We start from the raw sequence: 24609 nt of genomic DNA, 5'->3' as shown, positions 1-24609 counted from the left end.
TTACGTTATTTTAAGGTAAGTCATCATCAGTTTTGCTTAAGAGTTATGCTTTAAAATAAAAACATTTAAAATTAATTTTGAACATGGATTGGATCTGTTAAATGCAAAATTTTAAGAGGATCATTAAAAATTGGGAATTCAATACCAGAATGGTTTAGATTTTAATTTGTACATAATACAAATTGGAGTTTTGCACTTAACATCTCAACCTGTTGCCAAAAATGACAAATACTGTAGATCTTTGAATTGAACTTTTTGGCTCAAGTGTATTATTTGTTAAATTACACATTCAACAGTGGTGAAAATGACACCGTTAATGGATGACAAAACATTCAGAGTTAATGCTGTCAATCTCTTAAATAATACACTTATTAGAAAAGGACAACTAGACAAATCTTTTTTTTCCTCACTGCGGAAAAGGTGAGAATACATTTCCGTTCATCCATCCGTCCATTTACAAACTGCAACAGGAATTCACTGATACAATAATATAGAAACACAGTTCAAGTACTATGAAACTGCTCACAATTCTGATAATATATGGATGACAAAATGTTTCATGCACAAGAAAATACTCTCTAGAATGGCTTTTCTTATGGACAGGGATGGATTATGACTTGCAAAGGCCCTGGGGCCAATTATCTCCAAGGGCCCCCCTCCACCCAAAAGTTGTTGAGCGGGGTGGGGGGGGTTCTTGTTCATGCCCAAAAGGGTTTTCAAGTGGGGGTGATCACCAAAGTAGATCGTGCAGCTTTAAAGCCCAGGGCACCCCCGAGCAGTTAAGGGCCCCTGGGCATTGGCTCCTGCTTATCGATACAGACGTTACAGATCAAATACAGTAGATACATATATATATATATATATATATATATATATACACACACACACACATCCCCACAAAATTGTAGAAATCCCCACAAAATAATGGAGAGTATGCTGCAATACACTAAAGCAGGGGCGTAGCAATCATTTAAAAATTGAGGGGGACAAAACGTTCAGTTTTTTTTACGGAAAGCCGAAAATAAATATATAAAATATATATTTTCAGGGCGGTCACTTGTTTAAAAATTGACTAGTGAATTTTTATTTTAGCGTATACACATTTGCTGTATGAAAGACACAGCGTAAACACAAATATGCCATGTGAAAAAGTGGAACTTTAGTTTTATTGAAAGTGAGGGGGACGGCCCGTGTATTCTACGGTCATGTACTCCAGCATCCTAGATCTGTTTGGAATGGTGTACTGCAAACAGCAGAGCGATGCACGATTAATTGGAAACAATTATAATAATAATGGAGATTACAGTTGGTGCAATTATATAAAACGGCAAGTGTCAATTTACATTTATGCATTTGGCAGACACTTTTATCCAAAGTGACTTACAGTGCACTTATTACAGGAACAATCCCCCCGGAGCAACCTGGAGTTAAGTGCCTTACTCAAGGACACAATGGTGGTGACTGTGGGGATCGAACCAGCAATCTTCTGATTACCAGTTATGTGCTTTAGCCCACTACGCCACCACCACCACTCAATTATGTAACTCCATTTACGTCTAGTTCCATTGTGTAGTTTATGTTCCATGCAATTAAAATAAAGCAAATGAGAAACAATGTTTTCAGTTCGTTTTGGATTTGTAGACTACAGTACATAAAGACTATGACATGTAGCTGCTCCACACAAAATGTTAATTCTATTAATTGAAATGAATAATCGCAATTACAATATCAAGGGAAATAATGGACAATTATGCCTTTTGTCATAAGCGTGCAGCTCTAATACGGCTTATATATGCCACGCCGTTACGCGACTTCAAGATGTTGCACGTGTAATTTAGTAAATGGCTTCCAGTTAACATTTCAGAGAGAAAACTCTTGATTGTTGTGCATTTTTAATCCAATTTTGTAATGCACAAATAAGGTACCATTCATTAACATTAGTCAGTGGCGGCCTTAAGCATCTGGGGGCCTGTTTCAAGAGCTAATTAGCTAAAATTAAATAAGGAAAAAAATAAGAATTTGTTTATCAATATGGTATATTTTCAGACTTCACCTTAAATGCATTATGTGCACTTTCAGCATCAACAGCTCAGCATAGAAATAATCCAGACAATTCCCTTAATTAAGAACTGAAACAATGCCATTATTTTAGCTTTGGACGGCTAATGCCGTCAATGCATTGTGTGTCATGAACTAGCAATGAACAATATATTTTTACAGCATTTATTAGTCGTGATTAATTACAGTAATACACATTGTTCTTTGATCACATTTAAAATGCATTAAGTCATGTAAACATATACAACTTCTAATTTTACAACTGCATTTGTATATTTGTAAACAAACTTTAACCGAGATTAATAAGTGTTTTAGGATTAAGATTAGATCATGTTCATGAATGTTGATGAATACAACCTTATTGTATATTGTTACCAAAATCTTTTAACTTTTGGCAGGAGGGCCTACCAAGTGTGCCGCACAAGCCCTCAAAAGTGAAGCCAAAACGTCTCGATCGCCCCCCGGTGGCTGGTCCTAGTATAGGTCATAAACCCCGCCTCCCCATGTTATTCAACGGGAGACCAACTAAACAATTAAATTACACTTCACATATCTTTTTTTACAAAGATAGTTTCTGTCATTAACTGTCGTTTCTATCACGTTGATGTCATTTCAAGTGTTTGTTTTCAAAATAAGTTTGTTTTTAGTTATTTGATGCTAAAAAAACGGTGCTGTGACATCATGATTGACAGCTGTGATTGACAGGTTCTCTGAGCGAAGTAGTCACTGAAGCACCAGCTGACATTTTTTCAGGATCTTCGGAGGACTGAGGAGATTGGAGCTTTAAATGTAATATCTAAATTTCTATAATTAATTATTTCACACCATCATAAGTCCAAAGTCAAAAGTGCAGGGGCGTGTGCTTGCGATTGATTCAGCGAGAGTGAGGGCGGGGCCTTGATTTCGCGGCTTTACTTCCTGCTCACTACTGCGCAGGTCTGGTCCCGAAATCGCAACTGCTGCAGACTCAAGTCCCAAGATGTCAGCGCCATATCGGGACACTGGCGGCTTCAGTTCTCACCAATGGAAAAGAGCCAAGGGGCGTCGTCCATCTTTTTTTACAGCCTATGGGGCCTACAATCAAATAATGAGTCCAGTAGATTGTATTGAATTCAAATAGCAGCAGGTTATACAGTTAAATACAGTATGCATACAGTGTACTGTAAACACACTGCAAATATAGTACGAGTACAATAGTAGAAAGCCATTTGTAAAATCCTTCTCGTGGCCTCTCAACATCTGATCTCAAAACAGTTGGACTCGCCAGAACATGTCAGTCAAACACTCTCCAAACATCACATGTAAACTCATTTCTTGCCTTAAACAGAAAGTGCACCATTCCTTCTGAATGTTAGCTGTTCTTGATTCAGTGAGAGAGTTTTAATAGACCCAGGCTGATGGAACCCACTGCGGTTCAGTGTCCAGTTTTTCAATAAGTCGCAGCAGCTCAAAGACGCTCTTGTCCTGATCGCCGTTTGTAATGAGAGCGTCAAACAAGTGACCGTAGCGGTGCTCCATCTCACGAGCCTTCTCCGAGATCTGTGTTGCACTCACGTCCCCTGGCTACAAACGGACAGGTTAGAGGGAATAGAATAAAAAGATTAATTTATAAGTTTATTGCACTAATTTAAAAAACTACACATTGTATTAACAGTGCAACCAATTACACCACCTAGTGGTGAAGTCTAGTAACAGCACGTGATTGTGCAACAGCGCTCTACTGCATTTCAACCAATGCCAGATGCACAGGGTTGAATTTCAAATTTTAGAGGCGACTTTGGAAAGAGAAATATAATGGACCGAATATACCCTGTTGAATAATAAAGTTTAAATAAATAATAATAATAATAATAATAATTATTATTATAAAAAAATAAAAATCTATATTTTGGAACTGAACTTTGGATGGTGACTATTTATTATTTAATTTTTAATAGTTACATTTTGTGCAAAACGTATTCAATTGAAATATTTACAGTTTTAATATACAACCATATGAAATTGCATCCCCCAAAAATGCAAGCACTGTTAATGCAATGCTTTAATTTTTCAATTAGTGCAATTCAGCGTGCATTATTTTCAAAGACATTTGTCATTAATATACTTCCATACAAAACTACACTAACGAGACAAGAGAAGGCGAGATTTAAAAAAATATATATGTGAAATATTTAAGACATCATGACTTGTAAATATTGTGTCTAAAGATAGAACTGATTTTAATGTGGTTTAACTTCTTGCACGCATGTAACTGAGAATGTTTGAGGTATTTTAAGCTTTCGAATATATATCTTTTAAGTCTATACATTAATATATTTTAAGCCTATTCAGTTATTGTATACATTTCTATTAATTTAACTGTTAATATTAGGGCTGTCGATTTAAATTAACGCAATTAATTGCAATGCTTTCCTGAGAAATTCCTGAGAAATACAAGCTTGTAGTACCACATGTTTACTCCAGAGGGCAGTAAGTGAAATTTCAGCTGTTATGTGCAACCTGCAGTTTATACAGTGAAGAAAACATTAACAACCCTTCAGCAGACAACACAAACATGTCTATCTATCTATCTATATTTTTTATTATTGTTTTCATGCTTTGTTTGTTGTATTTTATGTGTGAAAGGTGCCATACAAATAAAATAGTTATCGTTATGTTCTGTAAGAGAATGGAGGTACCATGTGTTTTTTCCCTCCTCTGGTCCGCAGGGTGGGCAGTCGCTCCTGATGAGGAGGAAGAGGAGGGGGAGGAGGCCTGATGAAGATGATGTAAGGCTTGAGATCAGAGGAACGCAGCACCCCCAGGGACTGAGAAATGAAGCAGAAAATATGTAGATCAGAGAGAAAACAAGGTATATAAACTTCACTGTTCAACAGGTGAATCTCATAGTCTGCAACGCCAAATCTTTATTCTCCTAAAAAAATGTATTCAAGCAAATTTCTTGTTACTTTTATTTATTTTGGGGGTGTAACAAGATGCAGACATTTTCTTGACAGATTTTTGTATATTTTGTCCATTCGCTTGAATTTTCCTACCCAAAAACATCTCAAAACAATATATATATATATTTAATAAATATATTTAAATATATATTTTTTATAAAAATTACAAATAAATGATATATATATAATTATAATTTTTTTATTATTATTATTTATATATATATATAAATATTAAATATATTTTTTCCCAAAAATAATTATATATATATATATATATATATACAGTGAGGAAAATAAGTATTTGAACACCCTGCAATTTTGCAAGTTCTCCCACTTGGAAATCATGGAGGGGTCTGACATTGTCATCGTAGGTGCATGTCCACTGTGAGAGACATAATCTAAAAAAAAAAATCCAGAAATCACAATATATGATTTTTTAACTATTTATTTGTATGATACAGCTGCAAATAAGTATTTGAACACCTGTCTATCAGCTAGAATTCTGACCCTCAAAGACCTGTTAGTCTGCCTTTAAAATGTCCACCTCCACTCCATTTATTATCCAAAATTAGATGCACGTGTTTGAGGTCGTTAGCTGCATAAAGACACCTGTCCACCCCATCCAATCAGTAAGAATCCAACTACTAACATGGCCAAGACCAAAGAGCTGTCCAAAGACACTAGAGACAAAATTGTACACCTCCACAAGGCTGGAAAGTGCTACGGGGAAATTGCCAAGCACCTTGGTGAAAAAAGGTCCACTGTTGGAGCAATAATTAGAAAATGGAAGAAGCTAAACATGACTGTCAATCTCCCTCGGACTGGGGCTCCATGCAAGATCTCACCTCGTGGGGTCTCAATGATCCTAAGAAAGGTGAGAAATCAGCCCAGAACTACACGGGAGGAGCTGGTCAATGACCTGAAAAGAGCTGGGACCACCGTTTCCAAGGTTACTGTTGGTAATACACTAAGACGTCATGGTTTGAAATCATGCATGGCACGGAAGGTTCCCCTGCTTAAACCAGCTCATGTCAAGGCCCGTCTTAAGTTTGCCAATGACCATTTGGATGATCCATAGGAGTCATGGGAGAAAGTCATGTGGTCAGATGAGACCAAAATAGAACTTTTGGTCATAATTCCACTAACCGTGTTTGGAGGAAGAAGAATGATGAGTACCATCCCAAGAACACCATCCCTACTGTGAAGCATGGGGGTGGTAGCATCATGCTTTGGGGGTGTTTTTCTGCACATGGGACAGGGCTGACTGCACTGTATTAAGGAGAGGATGACCGGGGCCATGTATTGCGAGATTTTGGGGAACAACCTCCTTCCCTCAGTTAGAGCATTGAAGATGGGTCGAGGCTGGGTCTTCCAACATGACAATGACCCGAAGCACACAGCCAGGATAACCAAGGAGTGGCTCTGTAAGAAGCATATCAAGGTTCTGGCGTGGCCTAGCCAGTCTCCAGACCTAAACCCAATAGAGAATCTTTGGAGGGAGCTCAAACTCCGTGTTTCTCAGCGACAGCCCAGAAACCTGACTGATCTAGAGAAGATCTGTGTTGAGGAGTGGGCCAAAATCCCTCCTGCAGTGTGTGCAAACCTGGTGAAAAACTACAGGAAACGTTTGACCTCTGTAATTGCAAACAAAGGCTACTGTACCAAATATTAACATTGATTTTCTCAGGTGTTCAAATACTTATTTGCAGCTGTATCATACAAATAAATAGTTAAAAAATCATACATTGTGATTTCTGGATTTTTTTTTATAGATTATGTCTCTCACATTGGACATGCACCTACGATGACAATTTCAGACCCCTCCATGATTTCTAAGTGGGAGAACTTGCAAAATAGCAGGGTGTTCAAATACTTATTTTCCTCACTGTATATAATTTTTAATTATTTTAATTATTATTACAAATATTTTTTTATAATTTAGTGTTTCTCACCTTAATCTTTCAATTATATGTAAAATATAATTTAATGTAGAATTATATATATATATCTATATTATTTTTGGAAAAAATATATTTGAATATATATATATATATATATATATATATATATATATATATATATATATATATATATATATATATATATTATTTATTATATCAGTATTACCCTGGGGTGCAGGCACAGCACACATATTTTCCCAGAGTTGATGACCTGCCGGACTGAATCTGTGTTTGTGCCGTAAAGATTGTGGGCAAACTCGCCCGACTCGATGAATTTCCCTGAACTCAGGTCAGAGTCAAATTTCTGCCGTGACACGAAGTGATATTCCCTTCCGTTCACCTCGTGCATGCGTGGGTTTCGTGTGGTGTCTGTAACATGTTCAAAATCACATCACATGCCACATATACCTGTACATCCTAATGTAAGTATAAAATAGTAAAATAGTAGATTATCCATTAAAACATGTCTGTTTGTATGCATCAATTATTGGTTGAATGGATGACCAAGTTATCTTAAATGTGCAATTATTTGCTCCGTTCCAAATCCTAGTGAGCAACCTATGTAGGTAGCATTTGAAGACAGCATAGAGAATGAACCTCTAAATCAGCAAGATCTAGAAAAGTGCAATCTTACGTGGGACAGCACCGGTGAATCGGGCAGGGTCTAAAGACAGCAGTCTCTGTCTCAGCTCATCGTGTCCACTGTTCGGTGGCCCAATCAGGGCAATGGGACGCTGGCGATCAGATGGCTGGTGGTATAACGCCACCTCCTCATAGGTCAGAATATCTTCACTGTAATGTTCTAATATGACAAGCATTAATGACATTAATGACTGTTATTAGTCTTTAATGCCCCTTTGTCTTAACTTGTATATATAAAAATTATAATAATAAAAAAAAATTTATAATTTTTTTTTTTTACAACAATTTACATAAATATACTGTTAATATTTTATAAAATGTTTAGATTATATAAATATTTAATATTTATATTTTTAAAAATATAAAATAATAATAATGACAAAAACGAGATAATTCTGGGAAAGTGAACCGAGTTTGATATTATTTAAAAACGAATTTCCCCACTAATTACAAACATGCAACAAAGTTAAAGCATAAAACTGTTACATCAATTACAGCATTCAGTCACTCAGAAAGAATAAGCAATGAGATTTTTTTTAATTTGAAAAATGTGAATTTGGAAGATACGCTTATGATACTCACCAATATTATTTCGGGGGTTATACAAGAGTTTTTTTAGTTGGTTTTTATTTTTTCTTGCACACCAAAGTGTCCCTAAGAAGAGAGTGAAGTCTTTTATTAATAACACAGAAGTGTGAAGTCAAATGAACAAAAATAGCATTAGCTTTCCATTAAAAGATCAGAAATATTAAAGTAGGGTTCAACAGGACTAAAGGAGAATGTGCTGAATTTTTTTTATTTTTTTTTATTTTTAAGGAATATTGATGGAGTAACACGGTTTGAAAAAACAATAACAGAAGATTGTTTTGATTAAAATTCAGTGTTTTAAAAAAGGTGGCGAGGGGGCTACACTTGGGGTAAACGGCCCCCGGGGGTTCAAAGTGATGTCGTGTAGATATCGGAGCAATAGAGCATCATTTGTCAACTTAGGCTGCAAGATGCATTTTTGAGTAACAAATTAAGATAATGCTTATTCAAAATAACAATTGTGCACCATTTTCGGTTTATTTCAAACACCTTGAACAAAACTGAAAATGATAAATAAGTATATTGTCTCCGGGGTCTGTTGAGAGACTCCAACTGGGTCTCCTAAGCAACCAAATTGGCCCGGTTGCTAGGGAGGGTAGAGTCACATGGGGTAACCTACTGTTGTGGTCGCTATAATGTGGTTCTCGCTCTCGGTGGGGCACGTGGTGAGTTGTGCGTAGACGCCGCGGAGAATAGCGTGAAGCCTCCACACGCGCTACGTCTCCACGGTAATGCCCTCAACAAGCGACGTGATAAGACGCGTGGATTGACGGTCTCAAACGTGGAGGCAACTGAGATTCGTCCTCCGCCACCCAAATTGAGGCGTGTCACTACGCCACCACGAGGACTTGGAGCGCATTGGGAATTGGGGCGTTCCAAATTGGGGAGAAAATGGGAGAAAAAAAAAAAAAGTATATTGTCACAAAATAAATGTGATAATTTCAGGGATTTTCAGAAGCTGGAACATTTTAAAATGATTAAATGTTAGATAATTACCTCAAAATCAACCTTTAGACATTGCACACAATGATCTCATGGTTCAGGAACATTTCGCATTATATAGTGACAAACAGGTGTTCAGGAAAGTGCTGTGGGAGTTTCTGTTGACGTTTAGTGTTTAGTGGTACTCCGGGGAGCCTTTAGCCCCTTTGTACCCTACGATGTGTGTTTGTGTCTCTATGTGAGCGTTTGACCAGGGTTTTCTGATAGGACGTTTTCAGACAGACAGGTTCCGTTCACCTTTTTGTTCTTGATTCCTGTCTGTAATGGTTTTCATCATGGCTTCTCTCAGCTGTTGAAAGCTCTTCCCTTGAGAGAACAAACAGCAGATGGTTATAAATGAGATGCCTTTGTGAATAAAATGACCAACCACTGTTTGTTTTGCTTTGACATGCTGTTTATGGGTGGGTAAATCTGAAATCCATGATATTAGAATAATAGAGCGCAACAGTGCCCGCACACATTTTCAGACGTTTCAATTCCGGAAGTATTTTTCCCTATTAATTTCTTCCATAGACTTTTAAAAAAAATCCACCATTAAAGAATTGTAAAGCATGAACCAAACCAACCAGCTACGAGGTGAATTGCAACATTACAGAAGTTATTTTAAGACAAAAAATATTTGAAAATCAGACACAAAGTCGATGGTACTTACCTTCTTTCACGAGGGCACGGATTACAATCCCATGAGGCATTGCGAATGACGTAATCGAATATAAAACTATGGAAATATATAAAACTATTGATATTAGGTAGTTGATTATAAGTATAGAAACAAAACGTTCCGATAAACATATATAAGTTGTTCGAGAGTGCAGTAAGATCAACTCGTTTGTGTTATTCAGAGTGCGTCGTGGGAGTGGGCGGTCGCTTCCGATCTTATTTTACAGGCATTTTTTTTCAATTAACATTTTTAATTGATTCCAAAATACACAACAGAGAAAAAAAAGTACACATCAAATCAACATTTAACATTTAACCCCCACTGATATCCCTCCCCAATCACCAATCCCACCCTTGTGGTCACATATAATAATACACACACAAAAAATAAATAAATAAATAAATAAATAAATAAATATTATATATATACATATATAAAATAAACATACATAACTAAACTAAACTTCTCTCTCCCCATCCCCTCCCCGAGAGTCCCCTAATAACGCTAAATAATTACCCCATTTCCTAACAAATGATTCCACCATCCCCGCCTTCTACTTGCCACCTCCTCGAAAGCTGCCACCCTCCCATCTCTGCACACCACTCCGGAAATGAGGGCGCTTCATCTGACTTCCATCCCCTTAAAATAACCTGCCTACCAATCATCACACTGGTCAGAACCCAATTTTATTTATGTATTTATCCCCCATATTAATGACCGCCCCATCACCCAAAATACAGAGTCTGGGGCAAAGTAAAATTTGAGTGCCCAAAACATCACACACAAAACTCTGAACCTTCAACCAAAATTCTTGGATCTTAGCACGTCCCCAAAAAACATGGGTTGTGTCCCCATCTTCTGATTGGCATCGCCAGCAGGTGGGTGTGTCTTTAAAGGGTAACTAAACCCTAAACCAACTTTTTTTAGTCAATGTTCTGTAAGCATGGGGCTTTATTAGTACTGGTCATTGATTCAAGTAATTTTTTTGACATTTGTGTATAAAGTGTTTTAATTCTACAATATATGGTGTAAAAACGTCTGAGTGCTGCCCTCTTCAGGTTGAACGGTGGCTACTGCAGTTGAATTTTCCTATTGGCTGTTGCGGTACTTCGTGACGTAAGCGGTGACAGCTGACGTAAGCAGGTTCCATCTCACCACGCCAGATTGATGTACATGTCGTCTTGCGACCGTGTGAGGAATAATAATAACATAGAGTCTGACAGCAGCTGACAATTAATCCGTCACACTAATCCGTTCGTTCCCTCTATCCCCGCCGGGGTCTGCCCACTTTTCCTGCATTTTCAAATATTTCTAGTGGGTGGAGTCAGACTCTGAGCAGGTGTTTAGTTACCCTTTAAGATCAAGCCTATACAATGTAGTGGGGGTCCAATAGAATCGATGTAAAATCTTGAATTGCATAAGGCGCACCCTTGCATCTCTAGATGCTGACTTGACGTTTTTTTTCGAATCCTAGCCCACACTTCCACCTCTAATACCAAGTTTAAATCTCTCTCCCATAATCTCTTGAGAGAAGTTGAAGCTCCGCCCCCCAGACTTTGAATTAACAGGGAGTAATACACGGATGCTTCATGACCTTTTCCAAAAGCAGTAATCACCCCTCCCGGAGTATCCGCCGCTTTAGGGAGGGTTTTGCTACTCCCAAAAACAATACAGAGCAGGTGGCGCAGCTGTAAATACCTACAGAACTGAGATGTGGGAATCCCGAAATGTTGAACAGCTTTGATGTTGAATTATTTTCTGCTGGACCTCTTGTTTAACAAGAATTCTGCTATTGAAGAACATTTTTAAACAATGACTTTTAAATAAGATGGGTGGCTTCAACAGAAGCATTTACCATCGATAAACAACCTTGGAGCTCAAGGTGGGTCTGTCCTTAAAGGATCAATTCGTCTATGGAAGAAATGAATGGGAGTTTTACTTCTGTTGAGCTCTATAGAGTGGTCTGGAATAACTCATTCAAATAATGTTGTTCTGCAAACGGCTGTACAGAAAACATCTCAAATACGGTGGAAATATTTCCATCCATTCGAAAGAAATGAGTATCTCGATATTGATCGTTTTACTCTATGCTCTAACCCCCTACAATGCAAGTAAATCACTACCAAGAATTGCGCAATGCATCAAAAATTCTATGATTAGCCACTGGCTAGTAAATGTTCAGATTAGTAGTATAGTTGCGAAGAAGTTAAGCAGCGAGATCCTTTCATTGCATGTTGAGAGCATAAGTTTGATTTGACTCATTCTGTGTAATGTGTCCAAAGACGAGATCCACCCAATCTATTTATCATTGAATAATATCACTTTTAATACCGTTTCTGTTCTTTACAGTCCGTCGTTGTCAAAAACAACAACATTTAAATATTTAATTCTAATCACACATAGCACAGATGCTTTCGACTCCAATATCCATAATATGCGCTGAACCGAAACACTTCGGTGAGACACTCGCTGAACTGACGCTATTCTTAAAGAGACAGTACCGTTTTAGCACTTATTCTATATATCAAGGCAAATACTTGTAAATAGTACAAGTTATACATGTAAACATTAAACATGTAACAATATACTGTATATATATATACAAGTAATATAATATGTGCAATGTAAAGACATACGATGGAAAACATGGAATTTTTACATTTTTGAAAAGCTACAATGTGACCAAAATGATGAAAAATGTATGATGAAATCAAATTTGTGTACTTAATATTTTTTGTAACTTACCAAGTTAGGAGGTCCCCTGTATAATTAACAGCATTAGCTGAGAGACATTTTTACCCCTATGTAAGCAAAATGGACGTATAAATAAAATATACCCAAATCAATTGCTATTGAATCAAATCGTGATCGATATCGGAGCTTGTGATTCGGAATTCATTCGATACGTTGCTCTTAGACACTGACCAGGTATGAGACCAGCGAGGGGCTTCTGGTCTTCATCTCCATCCCTGTACGCTTGCCACCAGTCGGGGTCATCTTGGCTAATGACGTGAAGGACGTCTCCCTTTTAGAAGGACAGACCCAGCTCTCTGCACGGCACGTATCGGTCATCAGAGGGGTCATAGTTAAAGTTTGCCTTCACGTGCGTCTGAAAACACAGAGATGTGAACGATATGTAGAGATGCAGAAACTGTTCCAAACCCTAGTGAGCTGCCTGCCTAGACAACATTGTTGTTAGAACGCCCAATTTACCAATGTGCTCGAAGTCCTCTTGGTGGCGTAGTTACTCGCCTCAATCCGGGTGGCGGAGGACGAATCTCTGTTGCCTCCGTCTGAGACCTTCAATCCGCACCTCTATCCACGTGGCTTGTTGAGCGCGTTACCGTGGAGACATAGCACGTGTGGAGGCTTCATGCTATTCTCCGTGGCATCCACACCACGCCACGCGCCCCACCGAGTATGAGAACCACATTATAGCGACCACGAGGAGGTTGCTCCATGTGACTCTACCCTCCATAGCAACCGGGCCAATTTGGTTGCTTAGGAGACCTGACTGAAGTCACTCAGCACGCCCTGGGTTTCGAACTTGTGAACACCATGGGTGGTTGTCAGCTTCAATACTCGCTGAGCTACCCAGGCCCATTTTGGCCTAGTCTCAGGGCAAGTGATGCATGTTTATGTCATAGATAAGACAATCCCAGACAGCATTGCAAAGCATCAAGGGATTTGAACCCTTCCTTGGTCTTAAGGGTCAATTTGACCCTTTGGAATTTGTAACACTGATTTACAATAACTTTAAGTTTTCAGCCTGAAACTTCATGACATCCTCCACAGTGGTGATCTGAACCTGGTGATGTCATTATTTATATATTTATACACAAGTCCCTACATTGTCCTTAAGGGTCAATTTCAAAAGCTTGTAATGAAGGCTCTGTTTGTTCTATCTCTCTAATTGTGATCTAAAATCGCCCGTCTATTACCAGCTAACACAAGAAATATTATATTTGTCTCTATCACAATAAACAGATCTGAAAGGCAGGGGGAGCCCTAACTCCGCCCAAAAACATCGTCTATTTTGAGATGGCTTACCATACAATTGTAGAAAAGGTCAAAATGTTATTATAAGAACACTCATACTCATAATTTCACACACACAACACATAAGTACATACACACAGACACCCACAAACACCCATTGACAACAGACACAAATGCAAAAAATATATAAATTGTATTAAATATTAATTCAGTGTTCATTATGTGTTTATTAAAATGCAACATGTTCAAATGAGATATAATAAACACCTTTTAAAATAAGGAGAATATTTGCAAATTAAAGTGATTTTGTTCAAATAATCATAAAAAAAGTTTGAAAGTGAAATATCTACATATCTCATATCTACTCCAATCACTGCTTCTGTAAGCCCCAAATAGCCACAAACTCTATATCAGCTCTTACCTAAAAATTTCTATGTCTATTTTTACTTGTCTCTCAGCTTGTCTGGGTAAAAAAAAAAAAAACCACTGTTATGTCTCAAATGTCCAGAATAAAGTGCATTTCAGCAAATAAAAGTATTATAAACAAATCATTGTTTGAATATGTTCTTGAATATTGATGCTAAAATGTTATATGTCATTGCAAACTTGAGCTGTATAGCTTTCAAATGACACCAAGATCACATTTGTCCATTCAGAGGCCAAGATATTCCACAAAATATGAGGAAAGGGGCGGGGCTTCCCAAAAAACACAGGATGTCTATGGGCAGGGTCACAAACCACATTGGGGCACCCCCAGTCCCCGCTTTTGAGATCAGCATGTTTTGATAGAAAGTGATAGAAAAAAGTTTTCTAGTGTTTGCTGCCATCTAGTGGAACGATCTAAGACTAAAAATAGGGAGAACGAGCAAACAGAGCCTTTATTACAAGCTTTTGAAATTGAACATAAAAAAGGGTCGATTTGACCATTAAGGGTTAAATATAACTGTATGCAATAAAAATCATAATCACTGTGCTATAGTATTTATAGACAAAGATAAGATAAAACATAAATAAAACACTTAAAAATAAAACATAATTACCACAATCTGAGTGTGAGTAGATACTTTGTTTTGAGAGTTTGGCATGAGTAGAAACGTGAGAGCCCCGTGCATGCTGGACTAGAGACCGCAAAGACAAAGAACACAGAGAGGAAAACAGATGTTAGACATTAAATCAAGCAATGATTGCAAAATCAGTAGGATCACAGGATGAGAATGTGCTTGAATGTGTTTAGGATTCGTGCAAGTGTCGAATCTCACTAGGATGTTGTGAACGTCATTGACACTTTTCCCGCGAATCGGAACATTGTTGATCTCCAGGATTTCATCTCCTTCACTGAGCAAACTGCTTTTCTCTGCCGTCCCACCGCTGACCACCCGACTGATGATCACCTGGTCATGTTCATTTCGAACAATCACACCCTGATCACACACACATAAACAATTATTCACTTTAGGTGTGTCACTATTGGCATATTCCATGATCTGCACTCATACCACATTATATAAATGCCATCTTTCATCTGTGATAGTACTCAACACGGGTGAATCTCACATAAACATGTCCGGGTCATATTCACAATGCACCTGAAAACGCGCCAGTATTTAATTACAAATCAGCATGAATTAAAAGAAGTATAACAAACTCTAACATGATGTCTAAAAACTTGACAATCATTATTTTCTTTTATGTACATGCTGCTGGAAAATCCAGCTTAAGCTGGCAGCCATGTTTTGGAACATGTTAGCTGGTCCAAACTGGACATGAGCTGGTCCTTGTTCCAAAAACCAGCTTGACCAACTTGAGCTGGTATGACAATCTGGTAGCTGGTCTAAGCTGGTCTCCCAGCTTCGACCTGATAATGACCAGCTTGGACCAGCTAGAAACCAGCTACCATGTTCCAAAACACAGCTACCATCTTAAACTGGATCTAACCCTAACCCTTTCCTCAGATACATTTCTCTAGAACGTTTCATTTTGCGAATGAACACCGTAAAAAAACAACACAGATGCAAATGAAAACCGTAATCGGCTCGATGATCGTGGGGTCCGATTTGCAAATGAATCGTCTGAATCGAATCTTTTGAACTATTTAATTCTATTGAATCAGTCAAAATGGTTCAAAAAGCGGTCTGAATGATTAATTTCGTGAATCGATTCTCAAATCAAGAAGGTAAGCTCAGACAATGCAAAGATGAACAACAAATACTAATATACTTATATTTATAATACATAAATACTTATATATATATATATATGAGAATATGGGGGAAATGTGCTTAACATCAATATCTCAAATCGAAAACAGATATCCTGTCCGAAAACAGATTTAACTGCATTAAAATCCCTTTGCATCTTTTGCAAAAAATAATTTCTATTTCCGTTCTTTTGATTTTGGGTTGAAATTATGACCTGGACATGTTTTTGACAAGTTTTGTGAGACTTGCAAATACAGATGATCAAAAAGGTTTTCTAATAATAATAATAATAATACATTTATAATAATAATTGCCACTCTAATTAATTTCAAGAAATTCAACCTTTTAATAAGACTTTTTTTTTTTACAATCTAGACATTTTTGACTCATCATCAAAATCCTGCTCTGCAATACGGTCATGAGCTTCCATCAGAGCCTGGAGAAGAACCAGAGACACGGAGAGATTTGGTGAACTGAGATGTCAGAACAATGGTGAACACGATCACACAGGAAATCGACATGTGCCTGTTACATTGGTGCCGTGACCCAGATGGGAGTGAGGTTTAGGGGGGTGAGTGTAACGGGAGCCATCTGGTAGATAGCCGTGCAGTGTGTAAACCTCACTCTCCTGACCTCTAGAGCTGCACTAGCGACTGATGGTAGAGGCTGTAGCATTAAGCCTCCTTGTTAGCGCACCCGCCTTCCATGCCAGAGACGCTGGTTCAAGTCCCGTTCGGAGCATGGCGACCAGGGCCTGTTACAATGGTGCCGTGACCCAGATGGGAGTGAGGTTTTGGGGGTTGAGTGTAACAGGAGCTAGCTGGTAGATAGCTGTGTAGTGTGTAAACCTCACTCTCCTGACCTCAAGAGGTGCACTAGCCACTGATGCTAGAGGCTGTAGCCTTTAGCCTCCTTGTTAGCGCACCCACCCCCATGCCAGAGACGCCGGTTCGAGTCTCGTTCGCAGCGGGGTGACCAGGGCCGGTTACAATGGTGCCGTGACCCGGATGGGAGTGAGGTTTAGGGAGGTGAGTGTAACGTGAGCCAGCTGGTAGATAGCTGTGTATTGTGTAAACCTCACTCTCCTGACCTCAAGAGGTGCACTAGCCACTGATGCTAGAGGCTGTAGCATTTAGCCTCCTTGTTAGCGCAACCACCCCCATGCCAGAGACGCCGGTTCGAGTCCCGTTCGCAGCGGGGTGACCAGGGCCGGATACAATGGTGCCTTGATCCAGATGGGAGTGAGGTTTAGGGGGGTGAGTGTAATGTAAGCCAGATGGTAGATAGCTGTGTAGTGTATAAACCTTACTCTCCTGACCTCTAGGGCTTTACTAGTGACTGACGCTACAGGCTGTAGCCTTTAGCCTCCTTGTTAGCACACCCGCCCCCATGCCAGAGACGCCGGTTCGATTCCTGTTCGGAGCGGGGTGACCAGGGCCGGTTAGACGTGGTCACTGTAATCTCAATGGGAATTCCGCGTGATCATTAATTTGTGTTGATTAACACAAAATATAATTACGACTCGTCCTACTTTTTCTTTAAGGTTACAGTGAGACACTTACAATAGAAGTGAATGTGGCACATTTTTGAGGATTTAAAGGCAGAAATGTGAAGCTTATAATTTTGTATCCCACGCTCTGTTCGAATGCTCGATTCTGATTGGATGGAATATGTGCGTTATAACCGTTTAATTCACAGGTAGTTCCAGTCGGTTTTAATCACGTTCTATATTAATGCGCCAACTCTGTTTTTCTCAGTTATTAGATATCGCAAGAGTTTTATGCCTCTGTTGAAATGACCTCCAGATGTGAATATAGTCTCAGAGCATGGGTTAGCCATCACATCACAAAACAACATCATCAAGGCATGCAGTGACATCCTAAAATAAACTTTGAAGTGCTAAAGGAAACACGGAAAAGAGTGTTTATCAGCCTTGTATTATTCACCCAAAGCGCTTGTGAGGAAATTATGGTTTTACATTCAGCTGTTTTGCACAGAGGGAGAGAGAAGGTAACCGTGACACATTAAATCCGCCTTTCGCTGTCCATCAGGCAAGACGAGGCAAGGCGAATTTTACTGTAATATGAAAAACATCATATAAAATTGCTGCACTGCTCAACACGTGCTGCTAGAGCTAACAGCTAGAGGGCGCTGCATGATAACACATCGATTATTGAAGCTCTGAATGAATGGAGATGGTTTCATAACACGCAGCCTGTTACAGTTTTGTAATCGTGTAAGGTCACATCGCAATTTCATTCTCAATTCAATGAATTGTGCAGCCTTAATTGTTATCCTTCCAGTCAAAAAAAATCAATGACAACTTTAACTAATCAATGCTGGCAAGTGACCGTGGTATAAGCGGGATAATCCATGGCTAGGTGTGCTTTAGTGGTTCTCAAACTGGTCCTTTTCTGACACCCAATTTAAGGCTTGGTGTCTCCACTAACCAGCTGATGAGTTGAATCAGGTGTCTTTGATTGAGGAGACATCCAAAATGTGTAGTGGTGGGGGCCTCCAGGACAAGTTTGAGAACCCCTTCGTCTCTACATTGTGCTTTAAAAATGTTTAATGCACACCTAACCATGGATTATCCCTTACATAAAAGCACTTACAGTAAGTCTTCTGTTAAAACTCATGTACATTTGTTTGAATTGTAATTTTTCAGTCATTTTAGGGTTTGTTGAAATTACATCGTCATGGTAACGCAGTTGTAAAATTGGCTTCAACTTCACTCTGAAAAGTTTAGTAAGTGATTTTATCACACTAAAATAATGTTAACACGCATATTGTGTATCTCTTGTGGCTATATGAGTATTTTAACATTTACAGATTGGCTCGACTCACATCCATGTCTCATTGTAACCCAGATTTTTGTTTTCTTAAGAAAAGGAGGGACAGGTCAAATTCAATTTTTGTGGTAATCAATATTGTCACAAATGCTGTCAATTGAGTTTAACTTGTATTGAACCCGGAATATTCTGTTATTGTTGCTGCTTTGACAAATTGCGATGTTAAATGTACATCAAGTCAATCACAAAAAAACAAAACAAAAATTCTATAGATGTGAAATAACAATGAAAATATTATTTATAAATGGGTTCTATCAATAGGTTCTATCTTAGTCTGACCTGGGGGGCCCCCTTGGTTGTTTCACTGTCCAACTTGTTGGGCACAGGGAAAATCTAGGGGGCCAATACCCAAGGTCACTAAAGACTTAATTTACACAACAACAAACAACACAGAGTCCACGTTCTGCAATGCATTAAAAACCCTTCATTCGTAAAGCCCTCCACCACAGGATTGCTGCTTTACCTCATTGACTGTGACAGGTGTACCCTACACCACGATTCAATTCCCCTGACCAAATAAGTCTGTCATTCCCACGCTGCCAAACTCGATGCACGGCTTAACCTGAACGTACACCCAATCCTCCATAATCTCCCCACTGCGCAGTCAATCACCTCTTACCTTGTCATGCGTTCATACGTACAGCAGAAAGAAATACTGTGCCGTGCCGCTTTAGATCCCCGCTGTAATTGTGGTGATAGAAAACAGTGGGTGAGCAGAGGAATGGTGAATATATTTGGGGAGGGCACTAATCTTTCGCCCTGTTCAGTGGGATGTATCTATTTCTAAATCCGTTAATTGGATTTAAGTGGCGGTGTGTACAAATAGTCACATGGGGAAGTTGTGGCTTTCATGGCCTTGTCAGGGTTTGACTTGAGGCTGAACATGTTAGACAACAGATCTTGACAGGTCTTAACACTTTGATCTAAAGTGCAACTGATTGGTCATTTGTGTGTATGATCTACTCACTTAGTTTTTTTTTGGCATCATCATGCCATTTTATACGAGTTTTTAATGGCAGCAATAACTGCAAAATCAATTCCTCACAATACGTTTTCGCTCCCTCATGATTATTTTGGGTTCTCTTACAATATTTTTAACCATCACTTACAAAAACGTAACCATGGTTTTATGACAGTAAACATATTTGAACCATGCCATTCATAGTAAAAACACATTAATAATACAGGAAAACCAAAATTATGGTAATAAAAAGAATTTAGCACAAAAAAGTGCCATGTTTTTCTTTTTGGCTTCTTTAAAACATGATCTTACAATAATTAATCATGGTTTCAATACAGTAAAACTGCAGTTACCATGACTGAAGTGAATGATTATGATTTTTAATACCATAGTTTTGGTTTTCATATGTGCAAGTGTGAATTAGATTTGAAACCTACAGTGCACAGGAAAATGTTTATTGAATATTAACTTATAAATTTAATATTTATAATATAAAATATAAAGTCTGTTTTTAACCCCAGGCTTTAATAAGACCTCAAAATATTTCAAATATAGGCATATCTACTTATTTGATTGTAATTTTTTGGACCTGGCAGTGTAAATCATCATCCAAACTTTTCCTTTTGTGTTCCACAGAAGAAAGTTGTCAAATGACAGTGAGTACATTATACCATTCATTTGGGGGTGAACTAACCCTGTCAAAGACGATATCTTGGAATTCAATATTTGAAAAGCCCAGTCTCACACCCCACACCCGCTCTCACCTTCACCTCACACAAACATCAACACCTCCTGCAACCCCCCTCCTCCCCCCTCCTGCTACTAAACATGCAAGATCTTTGAAGATGATGTGTGCCGGGTCTTCTGGAAACAAAAGACAAGGAAAGCACAGGGCCCAGATGGTGTTTCACCCATTTGTCTAAAATTCTGTGCTGACCAGCTGGCCCCCATCTTCACACAGATCTTCAACAGATCACTGGAGCAGTGTGAAGTTCCCTGCTGCTTCAAACGCTCCACAATCATCCCTGTCGCAAATAAACCCAAGATAAAAGGACTTAATGACTAGAGACCCTTTGCTCTGACGTCTGCTCTCATGTAGTCATTTGAGAGACTGCTGTTGGCCCACCTAAAAGACATCACTGGACCCTTTCTAGATCCACTTCAGGTCTGTGGATGATGCAGACAAGATGGGATTGCAGCATATCATGCAACATCTGTATAGACCAGGGACATATGCAAGGATCCTTTTTGTGGACTTCAGTTTGTCTTTCAACACCATCATCCCAGATCTTCTATGGAATAAATTAACCCAGCTCTCTGTTCCCACATCTATGAGCCAGTGGATAACCAGCTTTCAGACGGACAGGCAGCAGTTAGTGAGACTGGGGAAATTCACTTCTAGCACATGTACGAGCAGCACTAGTGCCCCCCAGGGATGTGTGCTCTCCCCACTATTCTTCTCCCTGTACACCAACGACTTCACCGCCAAGGACCCCTCTGTGAAGCTCCTGAAGTTTGCAGACGACACTACTGTCATCAGCCTCATCCAAGATGATGACATGTCTGCATACAGAAGGGAGGTTGAATAGCTGGCTCACTGGTGCAGTCATAACAACCTGGACCTCAACACGCTCAAAACAGTGCAGATGATTGTGGACTTTAGGAGGAACACTCCAACATTGACCTTGCTCACCATTCTAAACAGCACTGTGGCAGCAGTGGAGTCATTCAGGTTCCTTGGCACAACCATCTCACAGAACCTGAAGAGGGTGACCCACTTTGACTCCATTGCGAGAAAGGCCCAGCAGAGGTTGTACATCCTTCATCAGTTGAGGAAGTTCAACCTGCCACATGCGCTGCTAATCCAGTTCTACTCAGCAGTCATTGAATTTGTCTGCACGTCAATAACTCTCTGGTTTGGTTCAGCTACGAAATCGGACATCAGAAGATTACAAAGGACAGTTTGGACTGCTGAGCGGATTATTGGTTGCCCCTTGCCCTCCCTTCAAGAACTGTACATTTCCAGGGTGAGGAAAAGTTCTGGAAAATCACTCTGGACCACACTTACCTGACTCACTACCTTTTTGAACTGTTGTCTTCTGGCAGAACCATCAGGCACAAGAACAGTTTTTTCCCTCTCATGAACAGTTAAAAACTATACTATAATTATATGCAATACACAGCATTACATTCCCTTGCACTGTATATATCGGAATTGTATTTGTACATACTATATATATATATATATATACACACTCACCTAAAGGATTATTAGGAACACATACTAATACTGTGTTTGACCCCCTTTCGCCTTCAGAACTGCCTTAATTCTACATGGCATTGATTCAACAAGGTGCTGAAAGCATTCTTTAGAAATGTTGGCCCATATTGATAGGATAGCATCTTGCAGTTGATGGAGATTTGTGGGATGCACATCCAGGGCACGAAGCTCCTGTTCCACCACATCCCAAAGATGCTCTATTGGGTTGAGATCTGGTGACTGTGGGGGCCATTTTAGTACAGTGAACTCATTGTCATGTTCAAGAAACCAATTTGAAATGATTCGAGCTTTGTGACATGGTGCATTATCCTGCTGGAAGTAGCCATCAGAGGATGGGGACATGGTGGCCATAAAGGGATGGACATGGTCAGAAACAATGCTCAGGTAGACCGTGGCATTTAAATGATGCCCAACTGGCACTAAGGGGCCTAAAGTGTGCCAAGAAAACATCCCCCACACCATTACACCACCACCACCAGCCTGCACAGTGGTAACAAGGCATGATGGATCCATGTTCTCATTCTGTTTACGCCAAATTCTGACTCTACCATCTGAATGTCTCAACAGAAATCGAGACTCATCAGACCAGGCAACATTTTTCCAGTCTTCAACTGTCCAATTTTGGTGAGCTCTTGCAAATTGTAGCCTCTTTTTCCTATTTGTAGTGGAGATGAGTGGTACCCGGTGGGGTCTTCTGCTGTTGTAGCCCATCCGCCTCAAGGTTGTGCGTGTTGTGGCTTCACAAATGCTTTGCTGCATACCTCGGTTGTAACGAGTGGTTATTTCAGGCAAAGTTGCTCTTCTATCAGCTTGAATCAGTCGGCCCATTCTCCTCTGACCTCTAGCATCAACAAGGCATTTTCGCCCACAGGACTGCAGCATACTGGACGTTTTTCCCTTTTCACACCATTCTTTGTAAACCCTAGAAATGGTTGCGCGTGAAAATCCCAGTAACTGAGCAGATTGTGAAATACTCAGACCGGCCCGTCTGGCACCAACAACCATCCCACGCTCAAAATTGCTTAAATCACCTTTCTTTCCCATTCTGACATTCAGTTTGGAGTTCAGGAGATTGTCTTGACCAGGGCCACACCCCTAAATGCATTGAAGCAACTGCCATGTGATTGGTTGATTAGATAATTGCATTAATGAGAAATTGAACAGGTGTTCCTAATAATCCTTTAGGTGACTGTATATATATTATTTTATTTTTTTGTCTTATTGTGTTTTTTTCTATATTCTCTATTTGCTTTATATTTTTATTCTTTTATTATTATTATTATTATCTCTGTTTTATTGTTGTATTGTTTTGCACTGGAAGCTACTGTCACCAAGAAAAATTTCCTTGTATGTGGAAGCACATTCTGATTTTGATTTGCTAAGATGTTTTGAGTGATTGAAAAGGTGTTCTGAATAGTTGCCAGCACACTGCTAAGCAGTTGCTAGGGTAGTTTCTAAGGCATTGATATGCGGTTGCAGTTGAGCTGAGTGGTTGTCAGCATGTTTCTAGGCAGTTAAAAAGGTGTTCTAAACGTTGCCAGGGCAATGCTAAGTAGTTGCTAGGGAGTTGTATGGGGTATGGGCTTCCAGATTGTTGTTAGCACATTCCTATGCCTTGCTAAGGTGTTCAATGGTAAATGGTCTGCACTTATATAGCCTTTTTAACCTTAACAGTATTCTCATTCACCCATTCACACACACATTCATACACCAATGAGCTGCTATGTAAGGTGCTAGCCTGCCATTGGGAGCAACTTGGGGTTCAGTGTCTTGCCCAAGGACACTTCGGCCAGGATTCAAACCTCCAACCCTGCGATTAGTGGCCGACCCGCTCTACCAACTGAGCCACAGCTGCCCGAATGCTGTTGCTTGCACATTGCCAAGTAGTTGCTAGGGTGTTCTGGGTGGCTGAGAATAATTATTGGTTGCACTGAGAAGTTAAACCTTCAGGTTAGCAAGGAAAATCTGATTGATGATGAGACAATTACCACAGTGGGTTTAGTCAAATCTGCTTCCTCATGCCTTCGGGCCATTAGCTCCGTTTACCAAAACAGGTGGCAGTGAAATGACTCAGACTACCATCTGTTCATCTGAGTTTAGTCAATATTAACTTCAGCTTCTCATTAATTCAATCTCTCAAAAAAGTAGTTATTATAACCATTTTAATAATAACAATAATAGACCATTTTTACTATAACTATAAATTATAAATGAACACTAATATACTGTAAATTGCAACCGGACCCCTGAGAACCTTCTAAGAACCTCTAATTATATATTTTTAGATCCAAAGAGACCTACTTAACAAACATAAGAAACCTGCGCATCCTATTTCTAAAAGAAAAATACGTGATTTTGTATTTATTTGATTAGTTAACTTTTAAAATGAACAAAATACAACCTATAACTTACCATTTGTATGAAGGCACAGTTCTCTCTCAGCTGATGAAGGTGGTTTCCCAGG

General features: G+C 39.1%; 1 pseudogene; it reads right to left on the bottom strand.

Annotated features, from left to right (window-relative positions):
• Positions 1-2263: 2263 nt before the first annotated feature.
• Positions 2264-15583, bottom strand: LOC127623966 (protein PALS1-like; annotated as a pseudogene).
• Between the last annotated feature and the right edge of the window lie 9026 nt (positions 15584-24609).

Source organism: Xyrauchen texanus, chromosome 30, assembly GCF_025860055.1.
Source record: "Xyrauchen texanus isolate HMW12.3.18 chromosome 30, RBS_HiC_50CHRs, whole genome shotgun sequence".
In the NCBI taxonomy this organism is placed as follows: domain Eukaryota; kingdom Metazoa; phylum Chordata; class Actinopteri; order Cypriniformes; family Catostomidae; genus Xyrauchen; species Xyrauchen texanus.
Note: the sequence above shows the minus strand (reverse complement) of the source record. Positions and strands in the feature narration are given on the sequence as shown.